The sequence below is a fragment of the Procambarus clarkii genome, chromosome 47, assembly GCF_040958095.1.
Source record: "Procambarus clarkii isolate CNS0578487 chromosome 47, FALCON_Pclarkii_2.0, whole genome shotgun sequence".
Taxonomy (NCBI): domain Eukaryota; kingdom Metazoa; phylum Arthropoda; class Malacostraca; order Decapoda; family Cambaridae; genus Procambarus; species Procambarus clarkii.
The window spans coordinates 32,538,732-32,561,536 of NC_091196.1; the positions used below are offsets into that span (position 1 = coordinate 32,538,732).

At 43.7% G+C, this 22,805-nt stretch overlaps 1 protein-coding gene across 10 annotated transcripts in view; it reads right to left on the bottom strand.

Annotated features, from left to right (window-relative positions):
* The window catches only part of LOC123762900 (single-stranded DNA-binding protein 3), an 871,787-nt gene that overhangs the window by 35,268 nt on the left and 813,714 nt on the right, over positions 1–22,805 (bottom strand). The gene's annotated exons all lie outside the window — the stretch shown is intronic.

A 22,805-nucleotide genomic window follows, 5' to 3' on the forward strand; every position in this document is an offset into this window, starting at 1 on the left:
ACAAATCGAATTAGCTATTTAACAATAGCAATTTCTCACAGTTAACTAGGAACTAGGTAACTAGATGAGTACAGTAAAAATAGTGCACACAATAAACAAGCAAATAGACACGATATAATAACTAACATATAATAACTATATAATAAATAACTAATTAACTTAACCAGATATAAGTACTGTACATTATTGTTTAACAAAATCAATGTTCCCTTGTCTAGCTTCCTGTCTAAATAATCAACACCAGAAAATATTCCATACAGTACAATGCAATCTCGATTTAGAAAATCTCCAGTTACAACATACAGTTGGTAAGTTTGATTTATTCACCTGTTTTACTGAACAAGTGTTTGGTGAAGCTGGTGATATGCAGAATTGCTTATAATGCATGTGGCAAGAGTTCACCAACTAATTACATTAAACCAATAAAACATTTCTAAAATAAGAATTATTACTGCATATCATTATCCTAATAATATTATCAGATAAAATCTGTAACCAAAAATCTCTAAATAACATGAGTTAAAGAAAGTTTTGGGCATGAGAATGTTGATGGGCCTGGTGCTTTTACATCATTTTGGGGTCATGACCCTACCTATGAACTCGGCACTGAATGTAATGAAACGCTTGATTATTGGGGAACCCTTGTGTCTCTCTGAAGTTATCTTGTTGGGAGTGCTAAATACTAAATACTTATCAGTCATATAAGTTCTGTTTGGCCTACGAGTGACCAGAATCTGGATCCCCGTCACTCAAGTGCAGGAAGCGGGTAATAATCAGCCTCCAAAAAGTCTGCAAAGCTTTACAGACAATTGTAGGGTTCATAGAAAATAAAGTCTTGAAACTGCCAAAAAAATCTGCAAATGATTCACACAGAACAAGGGATTCATTCAACCTAGCTCGAAATTTGTTAGTACTGATTTTTGCCACTGAGGGGTTTGCCCCAGCACTCACGACTCTCCACCTCAGTTCAGGTACTGATGAACAACCCATGATGAAGCTACAAACATAGAGAAAAGGGTAAATTGGCGAGCTACAGGGACTCCTTCAGAAAGGGGCATTTCATTTAATTCAATGCTGGGTTTCAGGGGGTACCTCCACCCCCAAGGGGTTCCCTGAAAACAAAAACATGACTTACCAGGAATGAGAGGTAGCAGACACTAGGATGAAAAAGAGAAACCAGGCTGGGAGATGCAGACAAAACCAATACATGACCAGAAACACTGACTAAATACAAGGCCACCAAAACCCCTGTATGAATGCCAAAACCCCGAGCCTGAATATCAGCCCAGACATGTTAGAGAAGACAGGGGCCAAAGCTGCATATTTGTGAACATCATGGACCCGAGGATGGACCACAGGCTGGATAGACTTAATGATACTGCAGATGGCTCGAGAAATGCAAGCCTTGGAGCAGGGAACCAAGCAAAGCATCCATCAAGGCAGAACCAGGGACATATAGGTAGTTGCAAAGGACTGCCACTGGACATCACAAATAATGCACCCCCCATCAATCACCAAGGGATCCTTCTGGAAACCTGTCGATATATTCTCTGCCAGAAAAGATGGCGGCGGCAAACAAAAAAAAAAAAACCCTTATCTCCGGAAAAAAAGCCTGAAGCTCCCCAACCATACAGCTCGAGGAAATTAGCAACCAAAGAACTGCCTTAAGAAAAACATCACAAGCCAAAGAGGAAAACCATAAACTGACAATGAGGAGAGAAAAACCCAAACCCAATCTAGAGATCAGGACAGATCAGGAGAAGCACGAGCAAGCTAGAAGTGAAAAAATGCACAAGGCAACTTACGAAATGATGCTAAGGATACTGAACACAAGCAACAGTGGCACTGCCAATGCCGAATGACAAGAGGCAACTGTATTCGGCATGAGATGCCAATCAAGAAACAACCAAGACAAGAATGCGACAGGCCTGATGAAGACCAAGGAAAGACATCGATGAGACCAGTAGTGGCAAACTGAGTGGCAGGCAACCTTATACTGTCGCTGTGAGGAAAGACACTGGTGGGACACCAACAAACCAGCCACCAGCTTGCCATACAAATTGTGATAGATATGCTTAAAAAATACAAGATGCAGAGCAGAGAAGTTTAAACCAGTATAATACTTTGTCAGGCCAATCTGTTGAAAGAGGTGGAGCTGCAGAACAAATGCCCCGGGTTCAGATACCGAGCCAGCAGCATTAGAAACCAAGGCTGGGTTAGCCACCATAGAGCCAGAAGGACCACCCTCCCTCGGTATTAATCCAGACTGAAAACACCTGGAACAACAACTGAACCGGGGGAAACAGGTAAATGAACCTGCATCTTAACCAGTCCAGTCAAATGGCATCAAATTTGAGACCCTCATGATTGGGAGAATGGAGCAATTTAGGAGGGATGATGCCAGCTCCACACCGATGTGAAGAGGTCCACCTTGGGCTAACCAAACGTTTTGGAGAGCCAGCGGAAGAACATGTCATTAATGGCCCACTCCACTCCTAGCTGCGAGAAAACTGAATAAACCCTGCACACGAATCACGCGGAGAACTAAACCCAGAGAAGCCAGAAGCCAAGCTACCCAAATCACCCAGCTCCACAGGGAAAGGAACCCCTCAGCTCAGTCAAGGAACCACTGGGAAGCAATCAGAGTAAAGCTAGAGCACCAAGCTCAGAGGAAGCTGAATCCTCTTCAGGACCTATCACATAACTGCAAACTCATGCACCATGCTGTGCCCAAAGGAATGGACCAGACCACTGCCCATAGGTGACCTGGTGCCTGGTGAGTGCTGGTCATGAAACCCCCAAGAAACCCATAGAGAAAGCTGGCAAAGCAAGAGCCATTGAAGGGGGAAGGGGGGGATGCCTGCCTGTCATGAAAAGAGGCAGAAATGGATAAATTGGATAATGCTCAGATCCAAACCCTGTGCAAAGGAAAAACAATGCAGGCAAAGTTCAGCTGCCACCACAACTGCTCAACTAACCAAAGAGTCACTAGGAGCTCATCCAACACCAGATGGCAAAGAAGTTGAAGGTGGTGCAAAGCTGTCAGAGGCACGGAAAGAGATGCCAACCAATAGCCCTAAATGACACAGCCAAGTCTGAACCTGGAACAGAACCAACTGGACTTCCTCCAGTTCACCAGGAATCTGAACCTGGTGAGCTGGGAGGGTACCAGATTCCTAGCCAGCTGACAAGTGAACTGACTGGGGTCCCACACTAGCCAGTCACTGAGGTAGGCCAACACACAAACCCTTAACAGATGCAGCCAGGCCACAATGACTAGCACTGGGCCAGGTAAATACATGGAGGGAGGGAGGGAGGGAGGGAGGGAGGGAGGAGGGGGGGGCATTCAAAACAAAGGGAAAAACCCTGCAGCTGTATGCTTGATGTCCCACAAAAACCTAACTAGTCCCTGAATCTCGGATGTATAGGTAATTACCTAAGTGTAGTTACAGGATGAGAGCTAAGCTCGTGGTGTCCCGTCTTCCCAGCACTCTTTGTCATATAACGCTTTGAAACTACTGACGGTCTTGGCCTCCACCACCACCTCACTTAACTTGTTCCAACCGTCTACCACTCTATTTGCGAAGGTGAATTTTCTTATATTTCTTCGGCATCTGTGTTTAGCTAGTTTAAATATATGACCTCTTGTTCTTGAAGTGCCAGGTCTCAGGAAATCTTCCCTGTCGATTTTATCAATTCCTGTTACTATTTTGTATGTAGTGATCATATCACCTCTTTTTCTTCTGTCTTCTAGTTTTGGCATGTTTAATGCTTCTAACCTCTCCTCGTAGCTCTTACCCTTCAGTTCTGGGAGCCACTTAGTAGCATGTCTTTGCACCTTTTCCAGTTTGTTGATGTGCTTCTTAAGATATGGGCACCACACAACCGCTGCATATTCTAGCTTTGGCCTAACAAAAGTCATGAACAATTTCTTTAGTATATCGCCATCCATGTAATTAAATGCAATTCTGAAGTTAGAAAGCATAGCATAGGCTCCTTGCACAATATTCTTTATGTGGTCCTCAGGTGATAGTTTTCTATCTAGAACCACCCCTAGATCTCTTTCTTTATCAGAATTCTTTAAAGATTTCTCACATAATATATAGGTTGTGTGGGGTCTATGTTCTCCTATTCCACATTCCATAACATGACATTTATTAACATTAAATTCCATTTGCCAAGTGGTGCTCCATATACTTATTTTGTCCAGGTCTTCTTGAAGGGCATGACAATCATCTAAATTTCTTATCCTTCCTATTATCTTAGCATCATCAGCAAACATGTTCATATAATTCTGTATACCAACTGGTAGATCATTTATGTAGACAATAAACATCACTGGTGCAAGAACTGAACCCTGTGGTACTCCACTTGTGACATTTCTCCATTCCGATACATTGCCTCTGATTACTGCCCTCATTTTTCTATCAGTCAGAAAATTTTTCATCCATGATAGAAGCTTACCGTTCACCCCTCCAATATTTTCCAGTTTCCAGAACAACCTCTTATGTGGAACTCTGTCGAAAGCCTTTTTTAGGTCCAGATAGATGCAGTCAACCCAACCATCTCTTTCCTGTAATATCTCTGTGGCTCGATCATAGAAACTGAGTAAATTCGATACACAGGATCTTCCAGATCGAAAACCATACTGTCTGTGTGATATTATATCATTTCTCTCCAGGTGTTCTACCCATTTAGTTTTGATTAGCTTTTCCAATACTTTCACTATTACACTTGTCAATGATACAGGTCTATAATTGAGGGGGTCTTCCCTGCTGCCACTTTTGTAGATTGGAACTATGTTAGCCTGTTTCCACACGTCTGCTACGATTCCTGTACACAGGGATGCCTGAAAGATCAGGTGAAGTGGAATGCTGAGCTCAGATGCACATTCTCTCAGAACCCATGGTTAAACTCCATCTGGGCCAGCTGCTTTGTTCTTACCGAGCTCCTTTAGCATATTTTCCACTTCATCTCTAGACACCTCTATCCGCTCTATGTTGTTCTCTGGAATTCTTATTGTGTCTGGTTCTCTGAAGATTTCATTTTGTACACACACTTTGGAACTTTTCATTTAATGTTTCACACATTTCCTTTTCATTTTCCGTGAATCTGTTTCCCATTTTCAACCTCTGGATATTATCCTTTACCTGCAATTTGTTGTTTATGAATTTGTAGAATAGGCCCGGTTCTGTTTTACATTTATCCGCTATCCCTTTTTCAAAATTTCTTTCTGCCTCTCTCCTTACTGCTGTATAGTTGTTTCTCACATCTTTGTATCGCTGGTATGTTTGGGGGTTTGGCCTCTTCCTATACTGATTCCATTTTTGTGTCTTTTGGTCTCTTGCCCTCTCACAATTTCTGTCGAACCAATCCTGTTTTCTGGCCCTGCATCTCTGTTTTGGTATAAATTTTTTTGTGCCTTTATCATATATTTCACAAAACTTGACATACATCTCATTCACTTCCTTGCCTAGCATCAAGTCTGTCCAATTATACTCACTAAAAAAATTTCTAAGGTCACCATAATGTCCTCTCCTGAAGTCTGGTTTTTCAACTGCTTCAACCTCCTTATTTTCTTCCAGCTTATAACGCATTGCATACTTTATTCCCAAAAAGACATGGTCACTTTTACCCAAGGGAGGAAGGTACTGAATGTCAAATATCTCTTCCTCCTTCCTGGTAAATATCAAATCTAGCATGGAGGGAACGTCCCCTTCCCTCATCCTCGTAGCTTGTTTAACATGTTGATACAAGAATGTTTCCAGGATGAGGTCTACAAATTTACAGGTCCAAAAATCTTCTGTTTTAGCTTCATATGCTTCCCAGTCTATGGATTTCAAGTTGAAGTCACCGGCTATCAACAGTCGTGATCTATCGTTATCCGCTCTCGCTATAATCTCTCTCATTATTGTTATAAGACCTTCATGTTTACTATCTAGCTCCTCCTTTGACCATGTGCTGCTTGGCAGTGGACTATATGCATTTATTATCATTAGTTTATCATCCTCATGGCAGATCTCTAGTGCTATTATGTCAACTTCTTGTGGATTGGCAGTCATTATTTCGTTCACCTTTAGGTGTTCTTTTACCAGCACAGCAACGCCACCACCTTTCCTAATTTTCTGTCCCATCTCCAAATTGAGTAGCCCCTTGGGAATATGACCTCATTTAAAATTACATCTTCAAGTTTTGTCTCCGTGAGTGCAATAAGGTAAGTACCAATAGGTGTCCTTGAGGTCCAGGGACACCATCCAAGCTCCAGCATGTAACTGAAGTCCACCTTCTGCAAAGGTGGTCCTGCAGAAGGTTAAACATGGAATAGGGATGTTCAGATCTAAGAGATTGAGGACGTACTGAAGTTCCACCGAGTTTCGCTTCAGGACTGGGAACAACTGGGACACCAACTGAAGGCACGGTCACCTCGAGTATGTTCAAGGCCAAGCAACCTGCAATGACTTGACACAGTGCCAGGAAGGATGCAAAGAAGGAGACCTAGAGACATGCCCAACAGACCTGACCCCAAATATGGGGAAGGAACTGACCAACTTCACTCCCGGCCACAGGAAACAACCTGAAAGGCCCACAAATTGTGAGACTAGGAGCTGGCAAAAAGAGCCAGACACCCCCCACTGCAAAGAGCTGTCAAGAACCCTGAGCAGAACCAGCCTTCCATGATGTGTGATTGCAACATCAAGCAGAGGAGGACACTTCCTCAGGAAGTGCCGGAAATCTGACTCGCCTAAGGACCTACCCCAACAATAGGCGATTAGATTACTTCCAAAAGGGGACAGAACCTAGAGAGAACAACTGATCAATAAGGAAGCAAGAAAACGGCACTGCAGAGACAACCTCCTCCAGAAAAAGTAGGGAAGAAACAGGGGAGACGGCCAAAAGGGTAAGAGACCATGCCGAATCTAAAGAACGGACCATCATGGCCCGTCGACACAGGAGGAGGGCTGAATAAAATGCTGTAACTTCCTCGAGAAGGAGAGGGGCTAGCATGTTGGGCAAGAATGCCATGGCCAGAAACATGGGCAGCATGGCCTCCAACCCAGAGTGGACCCCAGTGATGCCATATCCTCTTGGAGATACACAAGGGGTCCCCTATATGAGGACCCAGCCATACAAGACTGATGCCAGGTGTGAACCCCTATGGCACACTGTGGTTCTCTGCAATAAGGGCCCTGGACAGCACATGCAGCTGCCCATGGAGCTGCCACTTGCCCACATCCTTGGAATGTGCCAGGGCAAACAGACATTTGATAAGTGGAGCAAACGAAACCCCATTCAGGAACATCAGAAAGACAAAGCTCACCTCCTGACAATCAAACATATGGGTCCAACAGAACGCTTGCCAAACCCCTAAGGAAAGGAGAAACTTGTCAACTACCAAGGATGAGCTTGAGATTTCATACTGCAATCAACAAGCAGAGATACTGGTACTCGAAAGAGGCTGGGTCCATCATTGTAAAGAGCAAGTCGCACGGACCATAGAAGGCGCAGTGCTAGAAAATGGAAACTTCAAAGTAAAGGATGAATCCACTGTGCCTAATGAGACCTGAAACCAAACCCAAGGGGGACCAGCCAAGTGATCCAACTGATACTGTACATAGACAAGGGTTACAAAACATTATTCCCCCCTGCAACAAAAGACCCTATGCAGAAAGGACCACGAACAATGAACCAAGAAGAACCATTGTTCTTGGTCCAAGAATGAGCCAAGAACAATGCTGAAAGGTAGCCAAGGGCACTCCTCAGGCTTCACTTTAACCCTGGAAGCCTATCATGAAGGCTCCAGGGCAGAACAAAGTCTCGTCCAACACCCAAGACAGAAAGTTATCATCCAAAGAAGGCTCAGGGCATGGGGCAGTTATGAGACCGAGTACCCCAAAACCACAGTAGGACCAAAAGGCTCAACTGCTTCAGCCATAGACATGAATGGGAATACCCCCGGTGAATGCCGAGCTACACCCTGAGTGGAACCCTTAACTCGCTCCCAAACTCTCAGATACCTTGGAGACAAAATAAAAGGGGGGTGGGGTGGGGTTGGGGGATCAGAAGCCAGGCAAACTCCCGAACACACCAGAGAAGGCAAGAGCAGCATTACTGAAAATATAGGGAAGAAAAACCCTAAGTGCATATAGCCTGAAATGCCAAAAAAGCCAAGCCCACATAACAAATGAGAACCAAAACATGTGAAACCTACACTAAAGAAAGGAACAATAAACACAGCAAATCACCCCTAGCAGGACTACACATTCTAAAGGATGGCTAGCACTTAACATGAAACAGAGTGGGATTGCCTGCAATCTGACTGACTGGTAGTACAAGAAGCTGGACCACTAGGAATGGCATCAACAACATAATTGAGGCAGAGTCAACCGAGGACTGGGATTGAGCTACAGTACCTGATGGTCGAAATCGGTACTAACAAGTTTCAAGCTAGTTTCAGTGAATCCCTTGTTCTGTGTGAATCGTATGGAAGTTGTTTGGAAGTTTCAAGGCTTCATTTCACTGTGAACCCTCCAGTTATCTGTAAAGCTTTGCTGACGTTCTGAATGCTTCTTCTGGTGGGGTGGCAGATTGTCACCTGTGTAGCAAACCACATTACCTCTAATGTGCCAGCTACTTATCACCATAATCACTAATGACACTTGCAATCATGTTCACTGACCATTACTGACATCTGTAATTATATTAATACACATTCCCCAATGTTCCCACAAATCACTTAGGAAAACCAAAAGTAGTCAGTGAGATTCCTCATCAGGCCAAATGATGATCAACTTGCCAGACAAGGAAGGAAACTGTGTCCAGCACAAGGCCAGGTGAAGCGTGGATATAAGCCAGTCAGGAATGTGGCATCATTGGTCTAACTCCACCAGTGATTCAGTGACATTCAGAATATACCTTGAATCTTCTACAACAACACGAGAAGCATATCACACAATATACAACAAGTCTAGTTCCAACCCTCATATCACACACTACAAGCCTCACTACAGAGCAGGCAGCCAACCTAGGCTTTATTCGAGCTATATGCTCTCACCCCTCATCTGAGCTCTCTAATCCCTCTCTCATTCGAGTTCCCTGCTCTCAGCCTCCTTCAAGCTCTCTAATCCCAGCCTCATTCAAGCTCTCTGCTCTCAGCTCCAGGCCTCACACAAGCTCTCTGCTCTCAGCTCCAGGCCTCACACAAGCTCTCTGCTCTCAGATCCTGGCCTCTTACAAGCTCTATGTCTCTGTAATTACCTAAGTGTAATTACCTAAGTGTAGTTACAGGATGAGAGCTACGCTCGTGGTGTCCCGTCTTCCCAGCACTCTTTGTCATATAACGCTTTGAAACTACTGACGGTCTTGGCCTCCACCACCTTCTCACTTAACTTGTTCCAACCGTCTACCACTCTATTTGCGAAGGTGAATTTTCTTATATTTCTTCGGCATCTGTGTTTAGCTAGTTTAAATCTATGACCTCTTGTTCTTGAAATTCCAGGTCTCAGGAAGTCTTCCCTGTCGATTTTATCAATTCCTGTTACTATTTTGTATGTAGTGATCATATCACCTCTTTTTCTTCTGTCTTCTAGTTTTGGCATATTTAATGCTTCTAACCTCTCCTCGTAGCTCTTGCCCTTCAGTTCTGGGAGCCACTTAGTAGCATGTCTTTGCACCTTTTCCAGTTTGTTGATGTGCTTCTTAAGATATGGGCACCACACAACAGCTGCATATTCTAGCTTTGGCCTAACAAAAGTCATGAACAATTTCTTTAGTATATCGCCATCCATGTATTTAAATGCAATTCTGAAGTTAGAAAGCATAGCATAGGCTCCTTGCACAATATTCTTTATGTGGTCCTCAGGTGATAGTTTTCTATCTAGAACCACTCCTAGATCTCTTTCTTTATCAGAATTCTTTAAAGATTTCTCACATAATATATAGGTTGTGTGGGGTCTATGTTCTCCTATTCCACATTCCATAACATGACATTTATTAACATTAAATTCCATTTGCCAAGTGGTGCTCCATATACTTATTTTGTCCAGGTCTTCTTGAAGGGCATGACAGTCATCTAAATTTCTTATCCTTCCTATTATCTTAGCATCATCAGCAAACATGTTCATATAATTCTGTATACCAACTGGTAGATCATTTATGTACACAATAAACATCACTGGTGCAAGAACTGAACCCTGTGGTACTCCACTTGTGACATTTCTCCATTCTGATACATTGCCTCTGATTACTGCCCTCATTTTTCTATCAGTCAGAAAATTTTTCATCCATGATAGAAGCTTACCTGTCACCCCTCCAATATTTTCCAGTTTCCAGAACAACCTCTTATGTGGAACTCTGTCGAAAGCCTTTTTTAGGTCCAGATAGATGCAGTCAACCCAACCATCTCTTTCCTGTAATATCTCTGTGGCTCGATCATAGAAACTGAGTAAATTCGATACACAGGATCTTCCAGATCGAAAACCATACTGTCTGTCTGATATTATATCATTTCTCTCTAGGTGTTCTACCCATTTAGTTTTGATTAGTTTTTCCAATACTTTCACTATTACACTTGTCAATGATACAGGTCTATAATTGAGGGGGTCTTCCCTGCTGCCACTTTTGTAGATTGGAACTATGTTAGCCTGTTTCCACCCGTCTGCTACGATTCCTGTACACAGGGATGCCTGAAAGATCAGGTGAAGTGGAATGCTGAGCTCAGATGCACATTCTCTCAGAACCCATGGTGAAACGCCATCTGGGCCAGCTGCTTTGTTCTTACCGAGCTCCTTGAGCATTTTTTCCACTTCGTCTCTAGACACCTCTATGTGTTCTATGTTGTTCTCTGGAATTCTTATTGTATCTGGTTCCCTAAAGATTTCATTTTGTACAAACACACTTTGGAACTTTTCGTTTAGTGTTTCACACATTTCCTTTTCATCTTCCGTGAATATACTGTGCATCATCAGCAGTGCGCTCTACTTGACTCCACCAGCAGCACATAGCTACCATCCTTATCTCTGTGCATCATCAGCAGTACGTTCTACCTGACTCCACCAGCAGCACATAGCTACCATCCTTATCTCTGTGCATCATCAGCAGTACGTTCTACCTGACTCCACCAGCAGCACATAACTAGCATCCTCGTCTCACCCAATCATGACACGTCGTCCAACTACTGTTATCTAACTATATTAAATAAACATCATAAACCACCAAACTCTTGTTACCCAAAATTATATACTGTACATTACACCTGCTCCCTATCTCTGATCCCAGGTAGGCAAGAATGAACTTCTGTTAGTATGTGACGCTTTAGTATGTTGCAATCTGAGCAAGATAGCTTCAGGGAGCCACATGGGGGTTGGTGGGTTTCCCTACAGAAAAATTAACATTTGAGGGGGCTGGCTCCTAAGAAATACTGGCAATGATGGTGAAATCTCTTTACATTCAGATTCTCCTGGTAGTTGTGTATTGTATGATAAGTTCAAACAAAAAATTTCCTTCAGTGAAATTTGGCCATAATGTGTGGAAAATATTAGGGTATGATTGTTAACTCCTTTAATTTGGATCTTGATTATGGAACATTTTAAGAATTTTCATAAATGAATGAATAATTATGAGAAACAAGCTTAATGTATTTTCCTTGCCTTAAACAAAAATTGGAACACAAATGCCTCTAGAAGGCATCTCTGGCTGTAATGACTTTCCGGCTGCAGTGAATCTGGCCTGGTCCCATATGATTTACCACACAAAGTTTGCAAAATGTTCTGTCAAAGATCTATGTTGCCACATCTCATGACACAAACCATATTATAAAATAAAATAAAATAAAATAAAATAAAAAAACTCCCATTTCTCTAGCTCCTTTACCCCACCACTACCGAGTCCTACCATGTACAGTACATCCATTCCCCCCCCCCCTCTCTGACCATTTATTCATGAATTTTTTGAGAACCAGAATCTAGAACCCGCTTCCTCAAACTGGCCAGGTGGACTGGCCCTGGCGACAAAATACATTTCTTATAGGTTTTGTGATCATGTGGCTCAATAAAGGTACCAGTTATTCTCAAAATGGTCATGAAACTATATTTCCTTAAATATAAATTTGATCAGCTTTCCATGATATTCTCACAGAAAATATTGAAAAGTTTTTGGTTTAATAAGTTGATAGGCTTGGTTCAATAAACACTATTAGTGGGTCACTATTAGTGTAGCACTATTAGTGCTACAACTTTGAAAAATCAAGTGATGTGTGTAACGGAATGCTCTAATCTTTTAGGGCACTCAGTCTCTCCATGAGCTAAGTGCTGGTTAAAGAAAGTTTTAGAGATGAATCAGGCATCCAAGACCTATCTATCCCTGTTTACCAGCATCCACGACCAGAATCTGGCTCGCTCTGAAAATCACTTGAAGGTTGGATATAAAAAAATGCACCAAAACCGAAAAAACTCAGAAAACATAATACCTGTATAATAATATATATGGAATATTATTAATATACTATTAATAACATATATTATTATTACAATATAGAATAGTATTAATATATAATACCTATATAATACTTGCACAAAGTTTGTGCAAAACTATCAATAATAGCAGTTTAGGTGCCAAGGCCACCCAAGGTCCAGAAAAACAAAACACTTGGGCAACAAACAAAACATGGGTCCAAAGCCATTGCCACACAGAGGCCAACAATCACCGGCACAGGCCCAGTGCAGTCCCAACAATGGCAGAATCCAGTAGCAGCTTACCATTACAGGGCAGGACAGCCTTATGTAAACAGGAGGAAAACTGGCAGCAACCACAAGTATGGAAACTGACAGATGCTAGAACAAACTAAACAAGAAAGTAAACAAGTAAAAAAACACAGGGCCAAGGAAGACCAGCTACCTGGATTGTCATGAAGACAGGCAGGCTCGCAAGGTGAAAGAGGTCTCTGCTGAGCCAACCTCAAACCCCAACCACGAACATTTGCCACAGGAAGGAGCAATGAACAAAAACAATTGCAAACACAACTCAAGCATCCTTTCAGAAAAAGCACACAGTCCTAATAAAAAACACATATGGCCAGGTGCAATTGCAATATAAGCACACTGTACAACAATCTGCAACACTTCCATTCAATGGATCTTGCAGTGCGATACTCGAAAGCGGGGTGTCTCAAAAGAAGTCAGCTCACCAAGGAGGAAACATTCCCTCCTCCCTCCTTCCCGAACAGGAATATCTGGTGTGCTAAGGAAAAAGCAAGTAAACTGCCAAGGTTACAACTTTGTCTTACAATTGAAGTGATAAAGTTAGCTAACAGGCAGTGTGGGGTCAAACACATTCTGAAAGAGAAAGGAAACAATAACAAAGCAATGGCCTGTAGCAAAACAATTGAAGTGATAAAGTTAGCAAACAGGCAATGTGGGGTCAAAAACATTCTGAATGAGAAAGGAAACAATAACAAAGCAATGGCCTGTAGCAAAACAAATGTTTCAGGGATGCTCAACATTACATAACTCAACCCTAGAGGGTGGGCCAACATTAGAGATATTGTACACTCTATGCTGTTACTAAATAAGTTACCGAGGGAATTGCTGGCTGGTGCCTCATGGAATCTGTGTTGTCACCTGGTGGCAGTCGAGAACTTCACAGTAAAAGTGGCAAAGATCATTGGCCATGTTACTTTTGGGTACCTCTAATATTGCTTGGAATGAGAATTTAATGATTTTCCAAAATGGAAACAACCTTAGGAAAAAGCAGCTGGTGGTGTTGAGAAGCCATTGGAAATGGTTAAAACAAAATGATGTGGTTAATTTTAATTTTGAGTTATGAAGTTTCATTCAATTGGTCAAGGACACCTTAGAGCTTGCTACCTTTAAAGCCAAGAGGCTGGGCAATGGAATAAAAGGGAGATAGTGAAGTCTATGAACAGTCAGGTTCTGATAGCAGATATCCATATGACAGATTGAAATTATGATTTCCAGCGAGTAAAACTCACTCCCGGAGCATGGAATAAAAAGCCAGCATTGAATGTAATGAAATGCCATTTTCTGGTTGATACCCGGAGGCTCCCCGGAGCTATCCAGGCTGATCTGATAATGTCAGACTTTAGCATCAGTCATATGTATGGAGTTCTTTAGGCTTACCGGGACCACAGCCAGACCCTGGCCCCCTCGGAGAGGCAAGGGGAGCAATGGCCTATAGAAGCCCCCGTGTGGTTGGAAGCATTCTATGTCTGCCATCGACCAGGTCAGGCACCCAGAAAGGTAAGCATTCCAAAACAAACCCCTATTCTGGTGAAGGTATTGCTACCAAAAGCCGAACAAGGAAAATACTATTTGTCAAATATTGATACTGTTCTTAAAAGAGTCCCCCGTTTTGCACCCGCAAGATAACTTAAGCTTTTAAGGGCTGACAGATGTTAATCTTCTTGTTTGAGGAGCTGTTCACTTGAGACAATTAAGCAAGTCCTGCTGTATCTGGGGTACAAGTGACAGGATGAACAGCCCAGCAGGTTTTCTTCCTATTGGGGAGTGTTGTACATGCTGCTATGGCGGTATGTCCACTCACAAAATGAGTGGCACTGACCAATAAACTCGCCCCTCAGGGCAAAATTTAAATTTAAGTTTAAGTGGATAGAACTCCCCAAATAAAAACGAGCAAACTAGTGTGACGTCACCTATTGCTGCGCCGCCGTCTACGCAGCTCCCCCTCCCCAGGAGGGGGGAAGGGGGAGCCCCAGACCCACCACGCCAGCGATCCACACCCCAGTTCTGAGCCTGGATGTCAAAACATGCGAAAAACCGCCAACCGGAAGAAGGGAGGGATGCCGGGGAGCCTCCGGGTCTCACCCAGGAAATGGCGTTTCATTACATTTAAAGCTGGTTTTCAGGGGGAAGCCCCTACTGCTCCCCGGAGCTAACTACCCACAGAGGAAAAAAAGAGGGACTTACCCGGTAGGCATTTGCTGCTCACTCCTCAACCTGAAGTCGACACAACTGGCTGCATCCGAGGACCCAAAGCAACACAGGTCCAACCGGGCCCAAGGACATTAACAAGGTTACGAGTAGCCAGGATCCTGTTCGACCGCCAAAATCCCTGCACCTGAATGTCAGCCCATGACATACTGCCAAAGACGGCGGCAAGAGCCACGAACTTGCGAATGTCATGGGCACGGGGATAGACCGTAGGCTGGCTAGTCTTAATAACCCTGCGGACGACCTGGGAGACCCGCACCCGTGAACAGGGAAGAAGGGAAACAGGATCAACCCAAAGCGCATCCACGGACACAGAAGCCGTGGCGTGCAAATAACGGCAAAGAACCGCAACCGGACACAAAACATGATGCACCCCTCGCCGAACCAACCAAGCATCAACAACCCAAGGACCTCTCCAGAAAGCAGCAGTCTAATTCTTTGCCAGAAAAGAAGGAGAAGGCTGCAGACAAACAAACCTATCAACCCGACTGAAAGAGCAGAAACCCCTGCACTGGAGGAGAGCATGAAGCTCACCAACCCGACCCCTAGAGGCTAATGCCAACAGAAAAAAAGCCTTGGAGAAACAATCCTGAACCAAAGGAGAAGATAGATAAGAGCGCACTCTGTCCAATAACTAGGACGGGTCAGGCGGTGCATGAGCAGGCCAGAGGTGAAACAACGCCCGAGACAGCTTGCGAAATGGAGCAGATGTAATATAAATACCGAAAGCAAGCTGAAGCAGCTCCGCCAGTGCCACACGATATGAGGCGACAGTGTTAGGCATAAGGAGACGGTCCTGGAACAACCAAGAGAGAAAGGACAACACCACCCTAACCAAAAGCAAAGTACAATGATGAAGACATAAAAAAAACCAGAAGGACCGCCAGGAAACTTCATACTGCCGCCGAGATGAAGCCCGCAGGTGGGACACTAACAAGGAAGCCACCTGACCACCATAGAGATGATAAACTCGAGTCAAAAATACCATATGCAAAGACTCGAGGAGAAGATCGAACCAGCCACAAGATGCACCGGTCCGATCTGCTGGAAGAGGCGGAGCCGCAGGAAAACCTCTTGGTTCAGACACTGAGCAAGCAGCGCCTAAAACCACGGCTGGGCCGGCCACCATGGGGCCAAGAGAACAACTCTCCCCTGGTAAGTCTCCAAGCGAGTCAGGACGCGGAGCAACAACAGAACCGGGGGAAAGAGGTAAAGGAACCCCCCACCTTGACTAGTCCTGCCGGAAGGCATCGACCCCAATGATGTCACAGTCAGGGAAGGACGCCACATACTGGGGAAGGAGCCGCGACCAAGCATCTGGCAAAGTCAACGGAAGGAGTCAGCGTCGACAGTCCATTCCGTGGAGAGGGGGAACGAAACGAGATAGGCCGTTGGCCAAGACGTTGGACACTCCCCGCGTGTGAACTGCCAGGAGAGCCAAATCTCGAGAATCCAGCAGATGAGTCCAACGAACCGACCAGCGCCAAAGAGCCAAGGACCGAATCGAACCCCCTCGGTTCAGAAAATGAACCACTGCGTAGCAGTCTGAATGGAGCCGGATCGTCGACCTGTGGGCGACCCGATGCCCCTAAAAAGCAAACCACACCACTACAAATTCCCACACCGTGCTATGGGCTCGATGAAAAGACGGACACCACCGTCTTTGGCCAGCCTGGTGAGCACTGGTTACAAAGCCCCAGCCGAGAGACGACGCGTCCGTGAACACATCGAGCGAGGGCTCGGGTAGGCACCAAGGCATTGAACCCTGAAAAACCAAAAGAGGAAGCCAGCGACACAGCAACCAACGCAAGGCCCCCAGGGTCTGAACCCAGCGATTGTGAGAGAGGCGGAAGGGACGTCCCCGAAGGAACCAGAACAGCCAACGAAGCAAAACCCGACCCGGCGGGTAGACAGCATTGCGAAGTTCAGGCTCCTGCACAGACCCTCGAGCAACCGCTGGGTGACCCGGGAGCCCCCAGAAACAGGCTCATGCGGAACCGCAGCCGCAGGAGAGACTCCGGAGGAAGAGACAAGGAAGCGGGCTGAGAGTCCCACACAAGGCCCAGCCATGTCCGAACCTGGGAGGGAACCAGATGGGACATCCTCCAGTTCACCAAGAACCCAAACCTGGCAAGCTGAGAAAGAACCAAATTCCTGGCTAGCAGAAAAGAGGATCGGCTGGGAGCCCAAACCAGCCAGTCATCGAGGTATGCCAACACCCGAGCACCTAACAAATGCAGATGGGCCACAACGACCTGTGTAAGGCGTGTGAACACGCGAGGTGCCAGGTTCAACCCAAATGGGAGACAACGAAAGCAGTAACCTTGACGCCCCACAACATAACCGAGCCAGTTCCTGAACCCCGAATGAATCGAGACATGCCAATAAGCGTCCCGTAGGTCCAGGGACACCATCCAAGCGCCCGGCTCTAACAGGAGCCGAACCTGAGACAGCGTAGTCATCCGAAAGGAGGGACAAACCCAGGGGTTCAGACAGGGCAAGTCCAGAATAAACCTAGAATGCAATGCCTGTGCAGCCTGTACCCGAAGAAGATCATCCGCAGATTGGGTAAATTGAGTTACCAGCAGGCAGCAAAACTCACAGGACTCAGGGTCGAAAGTGTCACCGACCCAACAGGCAGCATGACGGAGGCAAAAACCGTGAGGGTCGCCCTGAAAAAAGGGGACCGAACAACCCTCAAACTCGCATGAAGCGAGGAGGGGGGGGGACTCCGGGGTCACACCCATCAGACCCACGCGTCCCCTAAGGGATTCCCAGGGTCCTGAGCATTTACTATAAGAGGACTCACGCTCAAGTAAACCCAGGCAGGGTTCTGCTAACCGGCGCCCAAAACTACCAACAAACTGTCTACAGCTGCACCCCAGGAACGGGGTGCAGCTGTATGCAGTATGTGAGGATGCTCACGGGGACCTAGCAAGGGGCACCACCAAGTATCAGGATGAGGCCAAACACCAGTGGCAAGTAGGGCAGAACCTTCTACCAAGCCAAAAACAAGAAGAAAAACAAAACCCCACAAGAGAACAACGTACCTCCAAGGAACAGAGGGGGCCGCTGTGATTGGTGACAACAAGCAGCACAGCACCCTGCGTCCCTTACCAGTGCAAAACTGCCTCCTACCCTAAGGTAAGCCAGGGAGACAAAACACCCAAAATGCCCAAAGGGCGGCCGAAAAACCGAGCAGTTAAACGGACCCACAGAGGCAGGTCCCAAGGAACCTGTGGAAGATAACCTCAAGCTCCAAGGGCAGTACTTACAGGGGCACCTAGGGAAGGGAACCCTAGGTGCATGCAGCCTGAGTACTGAAGAATAACTCCTGACTCTCGCACCCCTGGAGAACAGCCACCACATGCAAGGCACAGCGCCGTAAAAGTCTGGAGCCTGAGCATACAACCGCTGGCTATAGCATCAGCCTCAAGAACTGGGGTGTGGATTGCCGGCACAGTGGTACTGGGGTTCCCATAACCCCAGAACCACCGGTTCTGCACAGACAGCGGCGTGGCAATAGGGGACGTCACACTAGTTTTCTCGTTTTTGTTTAGGGAGTTCTATCAATTAGTTCAGCTTTTGGTAGCAATATTTTCAACAGAATAGAGATTTGTTTTGGAATGCTTACCTCTCTGGGTGCCTGACCCGGTCGATGGCAGTCATAGAATGCTTCCAACCACAAGGGGGCTTCTATAGGCCATTGCTCCCCTTGCCTCTCTGAGGGGGCCAGGTTCTGGCCGTAGTCTCCGGTAAGGCCCAAAGAACTCCATACACATGACTGATGCCAAAGTCTGACATTAGCATATCGACTTGGATAGCTCCAGGGAACCATAGGGGCTCCCCCAGAAATGGGTATTAATAGTTTTTACTTTAATATTGCTTGGAATGAGTTTTTAATATTTTTCCTAAATTGGCACAACCCTGTAAAAGGGGTTGATGGTGCAATAATACATTGTACATCAGCATGGAGTCAAGAAAGAAACTGCACAAAATAAATGGTGAAATATTCAATGGATTGGAATTCTTGATGAAATGCATAGGTCCAATTCATTTATGGCTCATTTTATACTTCAATCCCTGCACTGCACCCTTGTGCATAGCTACCCCCCCCCCTCTCGGCACAAGAAAAATTAATTAATTAGTGCATTGGAACCTCGGTTTTCGAAAGCCCGTTTTAAAATTTTTTGGTTCTTGAGCTCAATTTAAAAAAAAAATCTTAAAAAAATTGACTCGGTATTCGAAGTTTGCCTCAGTGCATGAGTTTGTTTGTATGGACCAACCGAGCATGTGGCGTGCTTCAGTTTACTAGTGTCTCCTGCCTAGTAACGACCATGCTTGAATTCTTTGTGAAGAATTTCATTGCATTTGTGCTTTTATGGTTTCTGAACATAAAGGTTCTTATTATATATCATGCCATGGGTTCTAAGAAAGTCAGTTGTAAAGTTCAACCCAAGAAAACAGTTGTGAGGGATATCAAAGGAGGAAAAACAAGAGATCATTCATAATGAGACAATGTCATGCCTCACTACAGACAAGTGTTAAAACATTGGGAAAACTAGTGTCTATAGACAGATTTGTAGTAAAACAAACAAGCAGCGAGTCACAACCAGATCCCATTGATATGCCTGCAAAACGTAAGAGAGAGAGTACCCAGAAATACACTGTATTATCACTGCTGTTATAATGGAAGGGGACTCCGCTTCCAAACACTAATGCCTCTCCTCCTCCCCCCTTCCTCACTGTCTTCCATATGCCAACAAGAGTCCTCAATAAAGGTAAGATATACTTATATTTTGTACTTCAGTATGTACAAGTACTATAGTAGTACTGTATGTATAAAATGTATTTTTAAGTTAATATTTTTGGGGATGTGGAACGGATTAATTCAATTTACATTATTTCTTATGGGAAAATTCTTTTCGGTTTATGAATTTTTAGTTTTCGAAATGTCTCTAGGAACAGATTAAATTTGGAAACAGAGGTACCACTGCATGTCATTTGAGAAATTTATATAATAAAATGTGTGGAACATTGGAATGCTCAAATATGTATCACTAATATACTGCATAATATCAAATGTATCACTAATATACTGTACACACAATATTATATTCTCAGAATAAAGAAACATACATTTTTTTATTGTTTTATTACACTGTATATACACATTATATATACCTATTTATATTTTCATGCACCAATACGAACTACTAAGCAGTTCTTGTAAGTGTAACAACCTCGTAACCAGTTATCAGAGTTCAGACTAGTCCCATATATTTTGTATGAAGTTGTAACTGCATGGATTGAATATATAATAATTTCCTTGCATTTTTAATGTTTTAACCATGGTTTTCTCAAGTGCAATGAAGCATTGGGCTGTCAATATTATTTGTATAATAGAATGTGTTGATTATAGATACTGTATACACAGATATACAGTACAGTATTCATATAACTAATATGAGTTTAATATTATGTTTTTTGAATAATATAACATGTTATTATTGCACTCAATATTTCTTCCCTCATTTATGTTTTTGGGGTTGATCATTGCTGTTTCTACTGATCTAAATATACCAAATTTCTATAATAATTAATTTTTTATACTATCAAGTTCTGCTCTCTAGTTATTTATATTTCTTGGGACACATAACCTCACAATTACCTTGTATTGTCTAGTAGATGTTGGCAGACAGTGGCTATAGTTGGCAATGTCATACTGGTTTGTGTGTGTGTATATACACCTGTCTGCCTTCCTAAGTGTAGTTACGGGACGAGCACTGCGCTCCCAGTGTCCCATCTTCCCTATATGTAATCTTCATCATGTGACACTTTGGCATATTTATAACATCCAGCTTCTTGTAGTTCATGCTTTTCAGTTCTGGAAGCTATTTAGTAGCATGTCATCGCACCCTTTCTAGTATACTTGTGTTCCTCTTGAGATACAGGCACCATACAACTGCTGCTTATTTAAATTTCAGTCACATATCGTGAACAATTTCTTTAGTGCTGAGTGTTTCCCCATCATGTATTTAAAAGCGATTCTAACGTTCGGAAGCAGAGAATGGGCTCACCCTTACAATACCCTTGAGGTGGTTCCTCTGTGACAGTTTTCTATCCAGAACTGCCCCTAGATGTCTTTCTTTATTATCTCTTCATACAATTTGTTGGTTGTGTGAATTCCAAATGCCATGTGTTGCTCCATTCACTTAATTTGTCCAGGTGCTCTTGCAGGACATGACAGTCATAAGTCTTTTATTTTCCTTAGTAACTCCTCATCAGCAAACATATAGCTCAGTATGCTCTCTGGTATGTCATTTACCTAGAGAATGGATATTACTGGCATTTGTATGTGTGGGGGCAGGGAATGCACAGCAAAGAAAGGTTACTGTAGCATTATCTAAAATTCATTCATCAAATGATACTTCTTCCCACAACAGCCCAGCTCTCACAGAGGGAGAATTAGTGTGTTCAGATTGGGATCATATGTGGGGGTGCCACTGGAATCTTGGCCTGTACATTATGTTATTTTATTAATGTAATTAGACTATCTTTCCATTCTAAATGTAATTCATATGTATTTGTGGATAGAAAATAGCTAAAGTATTAAATAACAACACTCCTTTGTTATTGCTTTATAGAAAAAAGAATGGGAAAGATGAAATTTAGGAGGTACAGTACTGTACCTTTTAGGTTTATTTGTGCAGGAGTTGTAACCCCCCCCCCCTCTTTGGGGGAGGGGTGTTACAGGAATATAAAATCTCTATATAGAGAGCTGCCTGAATAATAAATACCAAAAAGCTTCACTCAAATACAGTGGAACCTTGATTCAACGAACTTTGGCGATTCTTCGGTTGAAACGCACACTTTGCAGGTTGATTTACTAACCTGATTGGACAAACTGTTGTTTGCTGGAGTGGGGGGATATGTGGATTTGTTTAGGTTGGACAGACATAGTTCACAGACTGGTGGAAAAGTTATCCCATCATAGATTAAAATAAAAAATTAATAAATTAAATTGAAATTAATTATGCAAATACCAGGAGGAAGTAAAGGCAAAGATAATTATTAGAAGAAGGTGCTAAGCTAGTGTTACTATATGACAGATAAAGGACACCACCCAAAGTATGAGAGATCATTGTGATATGATAAAGATAATGAAATATTGTATGTGAAAATCTGAATAAAGATAATGAAATATTGTATGTGAAAATCTGAATAAAAGATGTCAGTGAAATTTTGTAGTTAATTGGGGGATTGTGCTTCACAGAGTTTACTGAAATCATGACAGATAATGAACAGCAGTGTTTACAGCCAGCCTCATGGATGATGAGGCCTTGATGAGGCAAGTGAACTCTAATTTACCTTCTTAGGCAGTTTATGGTAACTTCTGCATCCCACTCTTGCAATCTGTTCTGGGGTGAAGACATGTCATTTTTCTCTTTGCTTTTGTTAAGCGGTAGCTGGCATTACATAATACTAATTCTTTGTATCAGCTGAAACTTTAATAGGACTTCTGCCTCCCTGTGCCTACTAGACTGGTTACATTCCCACCTTAAGTCAACTGTAATCAACATGATGCCAGCAGCTCACTTCACTGAGGGTCCCCTCTATCTACTGCTGCTTGGTTAAGTCTGTGCTGGTTTAATCACAGATCAATGTATTTACACCATGGGGTGATGATTCACGGTCGCAACTGTGAGGGCTTTACTTGAAAAATTTGTAATTTGATAGATAAGTTTTTGTCTAAATGACTGGTTGAAGGAGTTGCGTGGTTGCCTGCATTTTTGGTGTTATAGCAAGCTGTCTCTCTTGGTGGTGGATTGAGATACACTA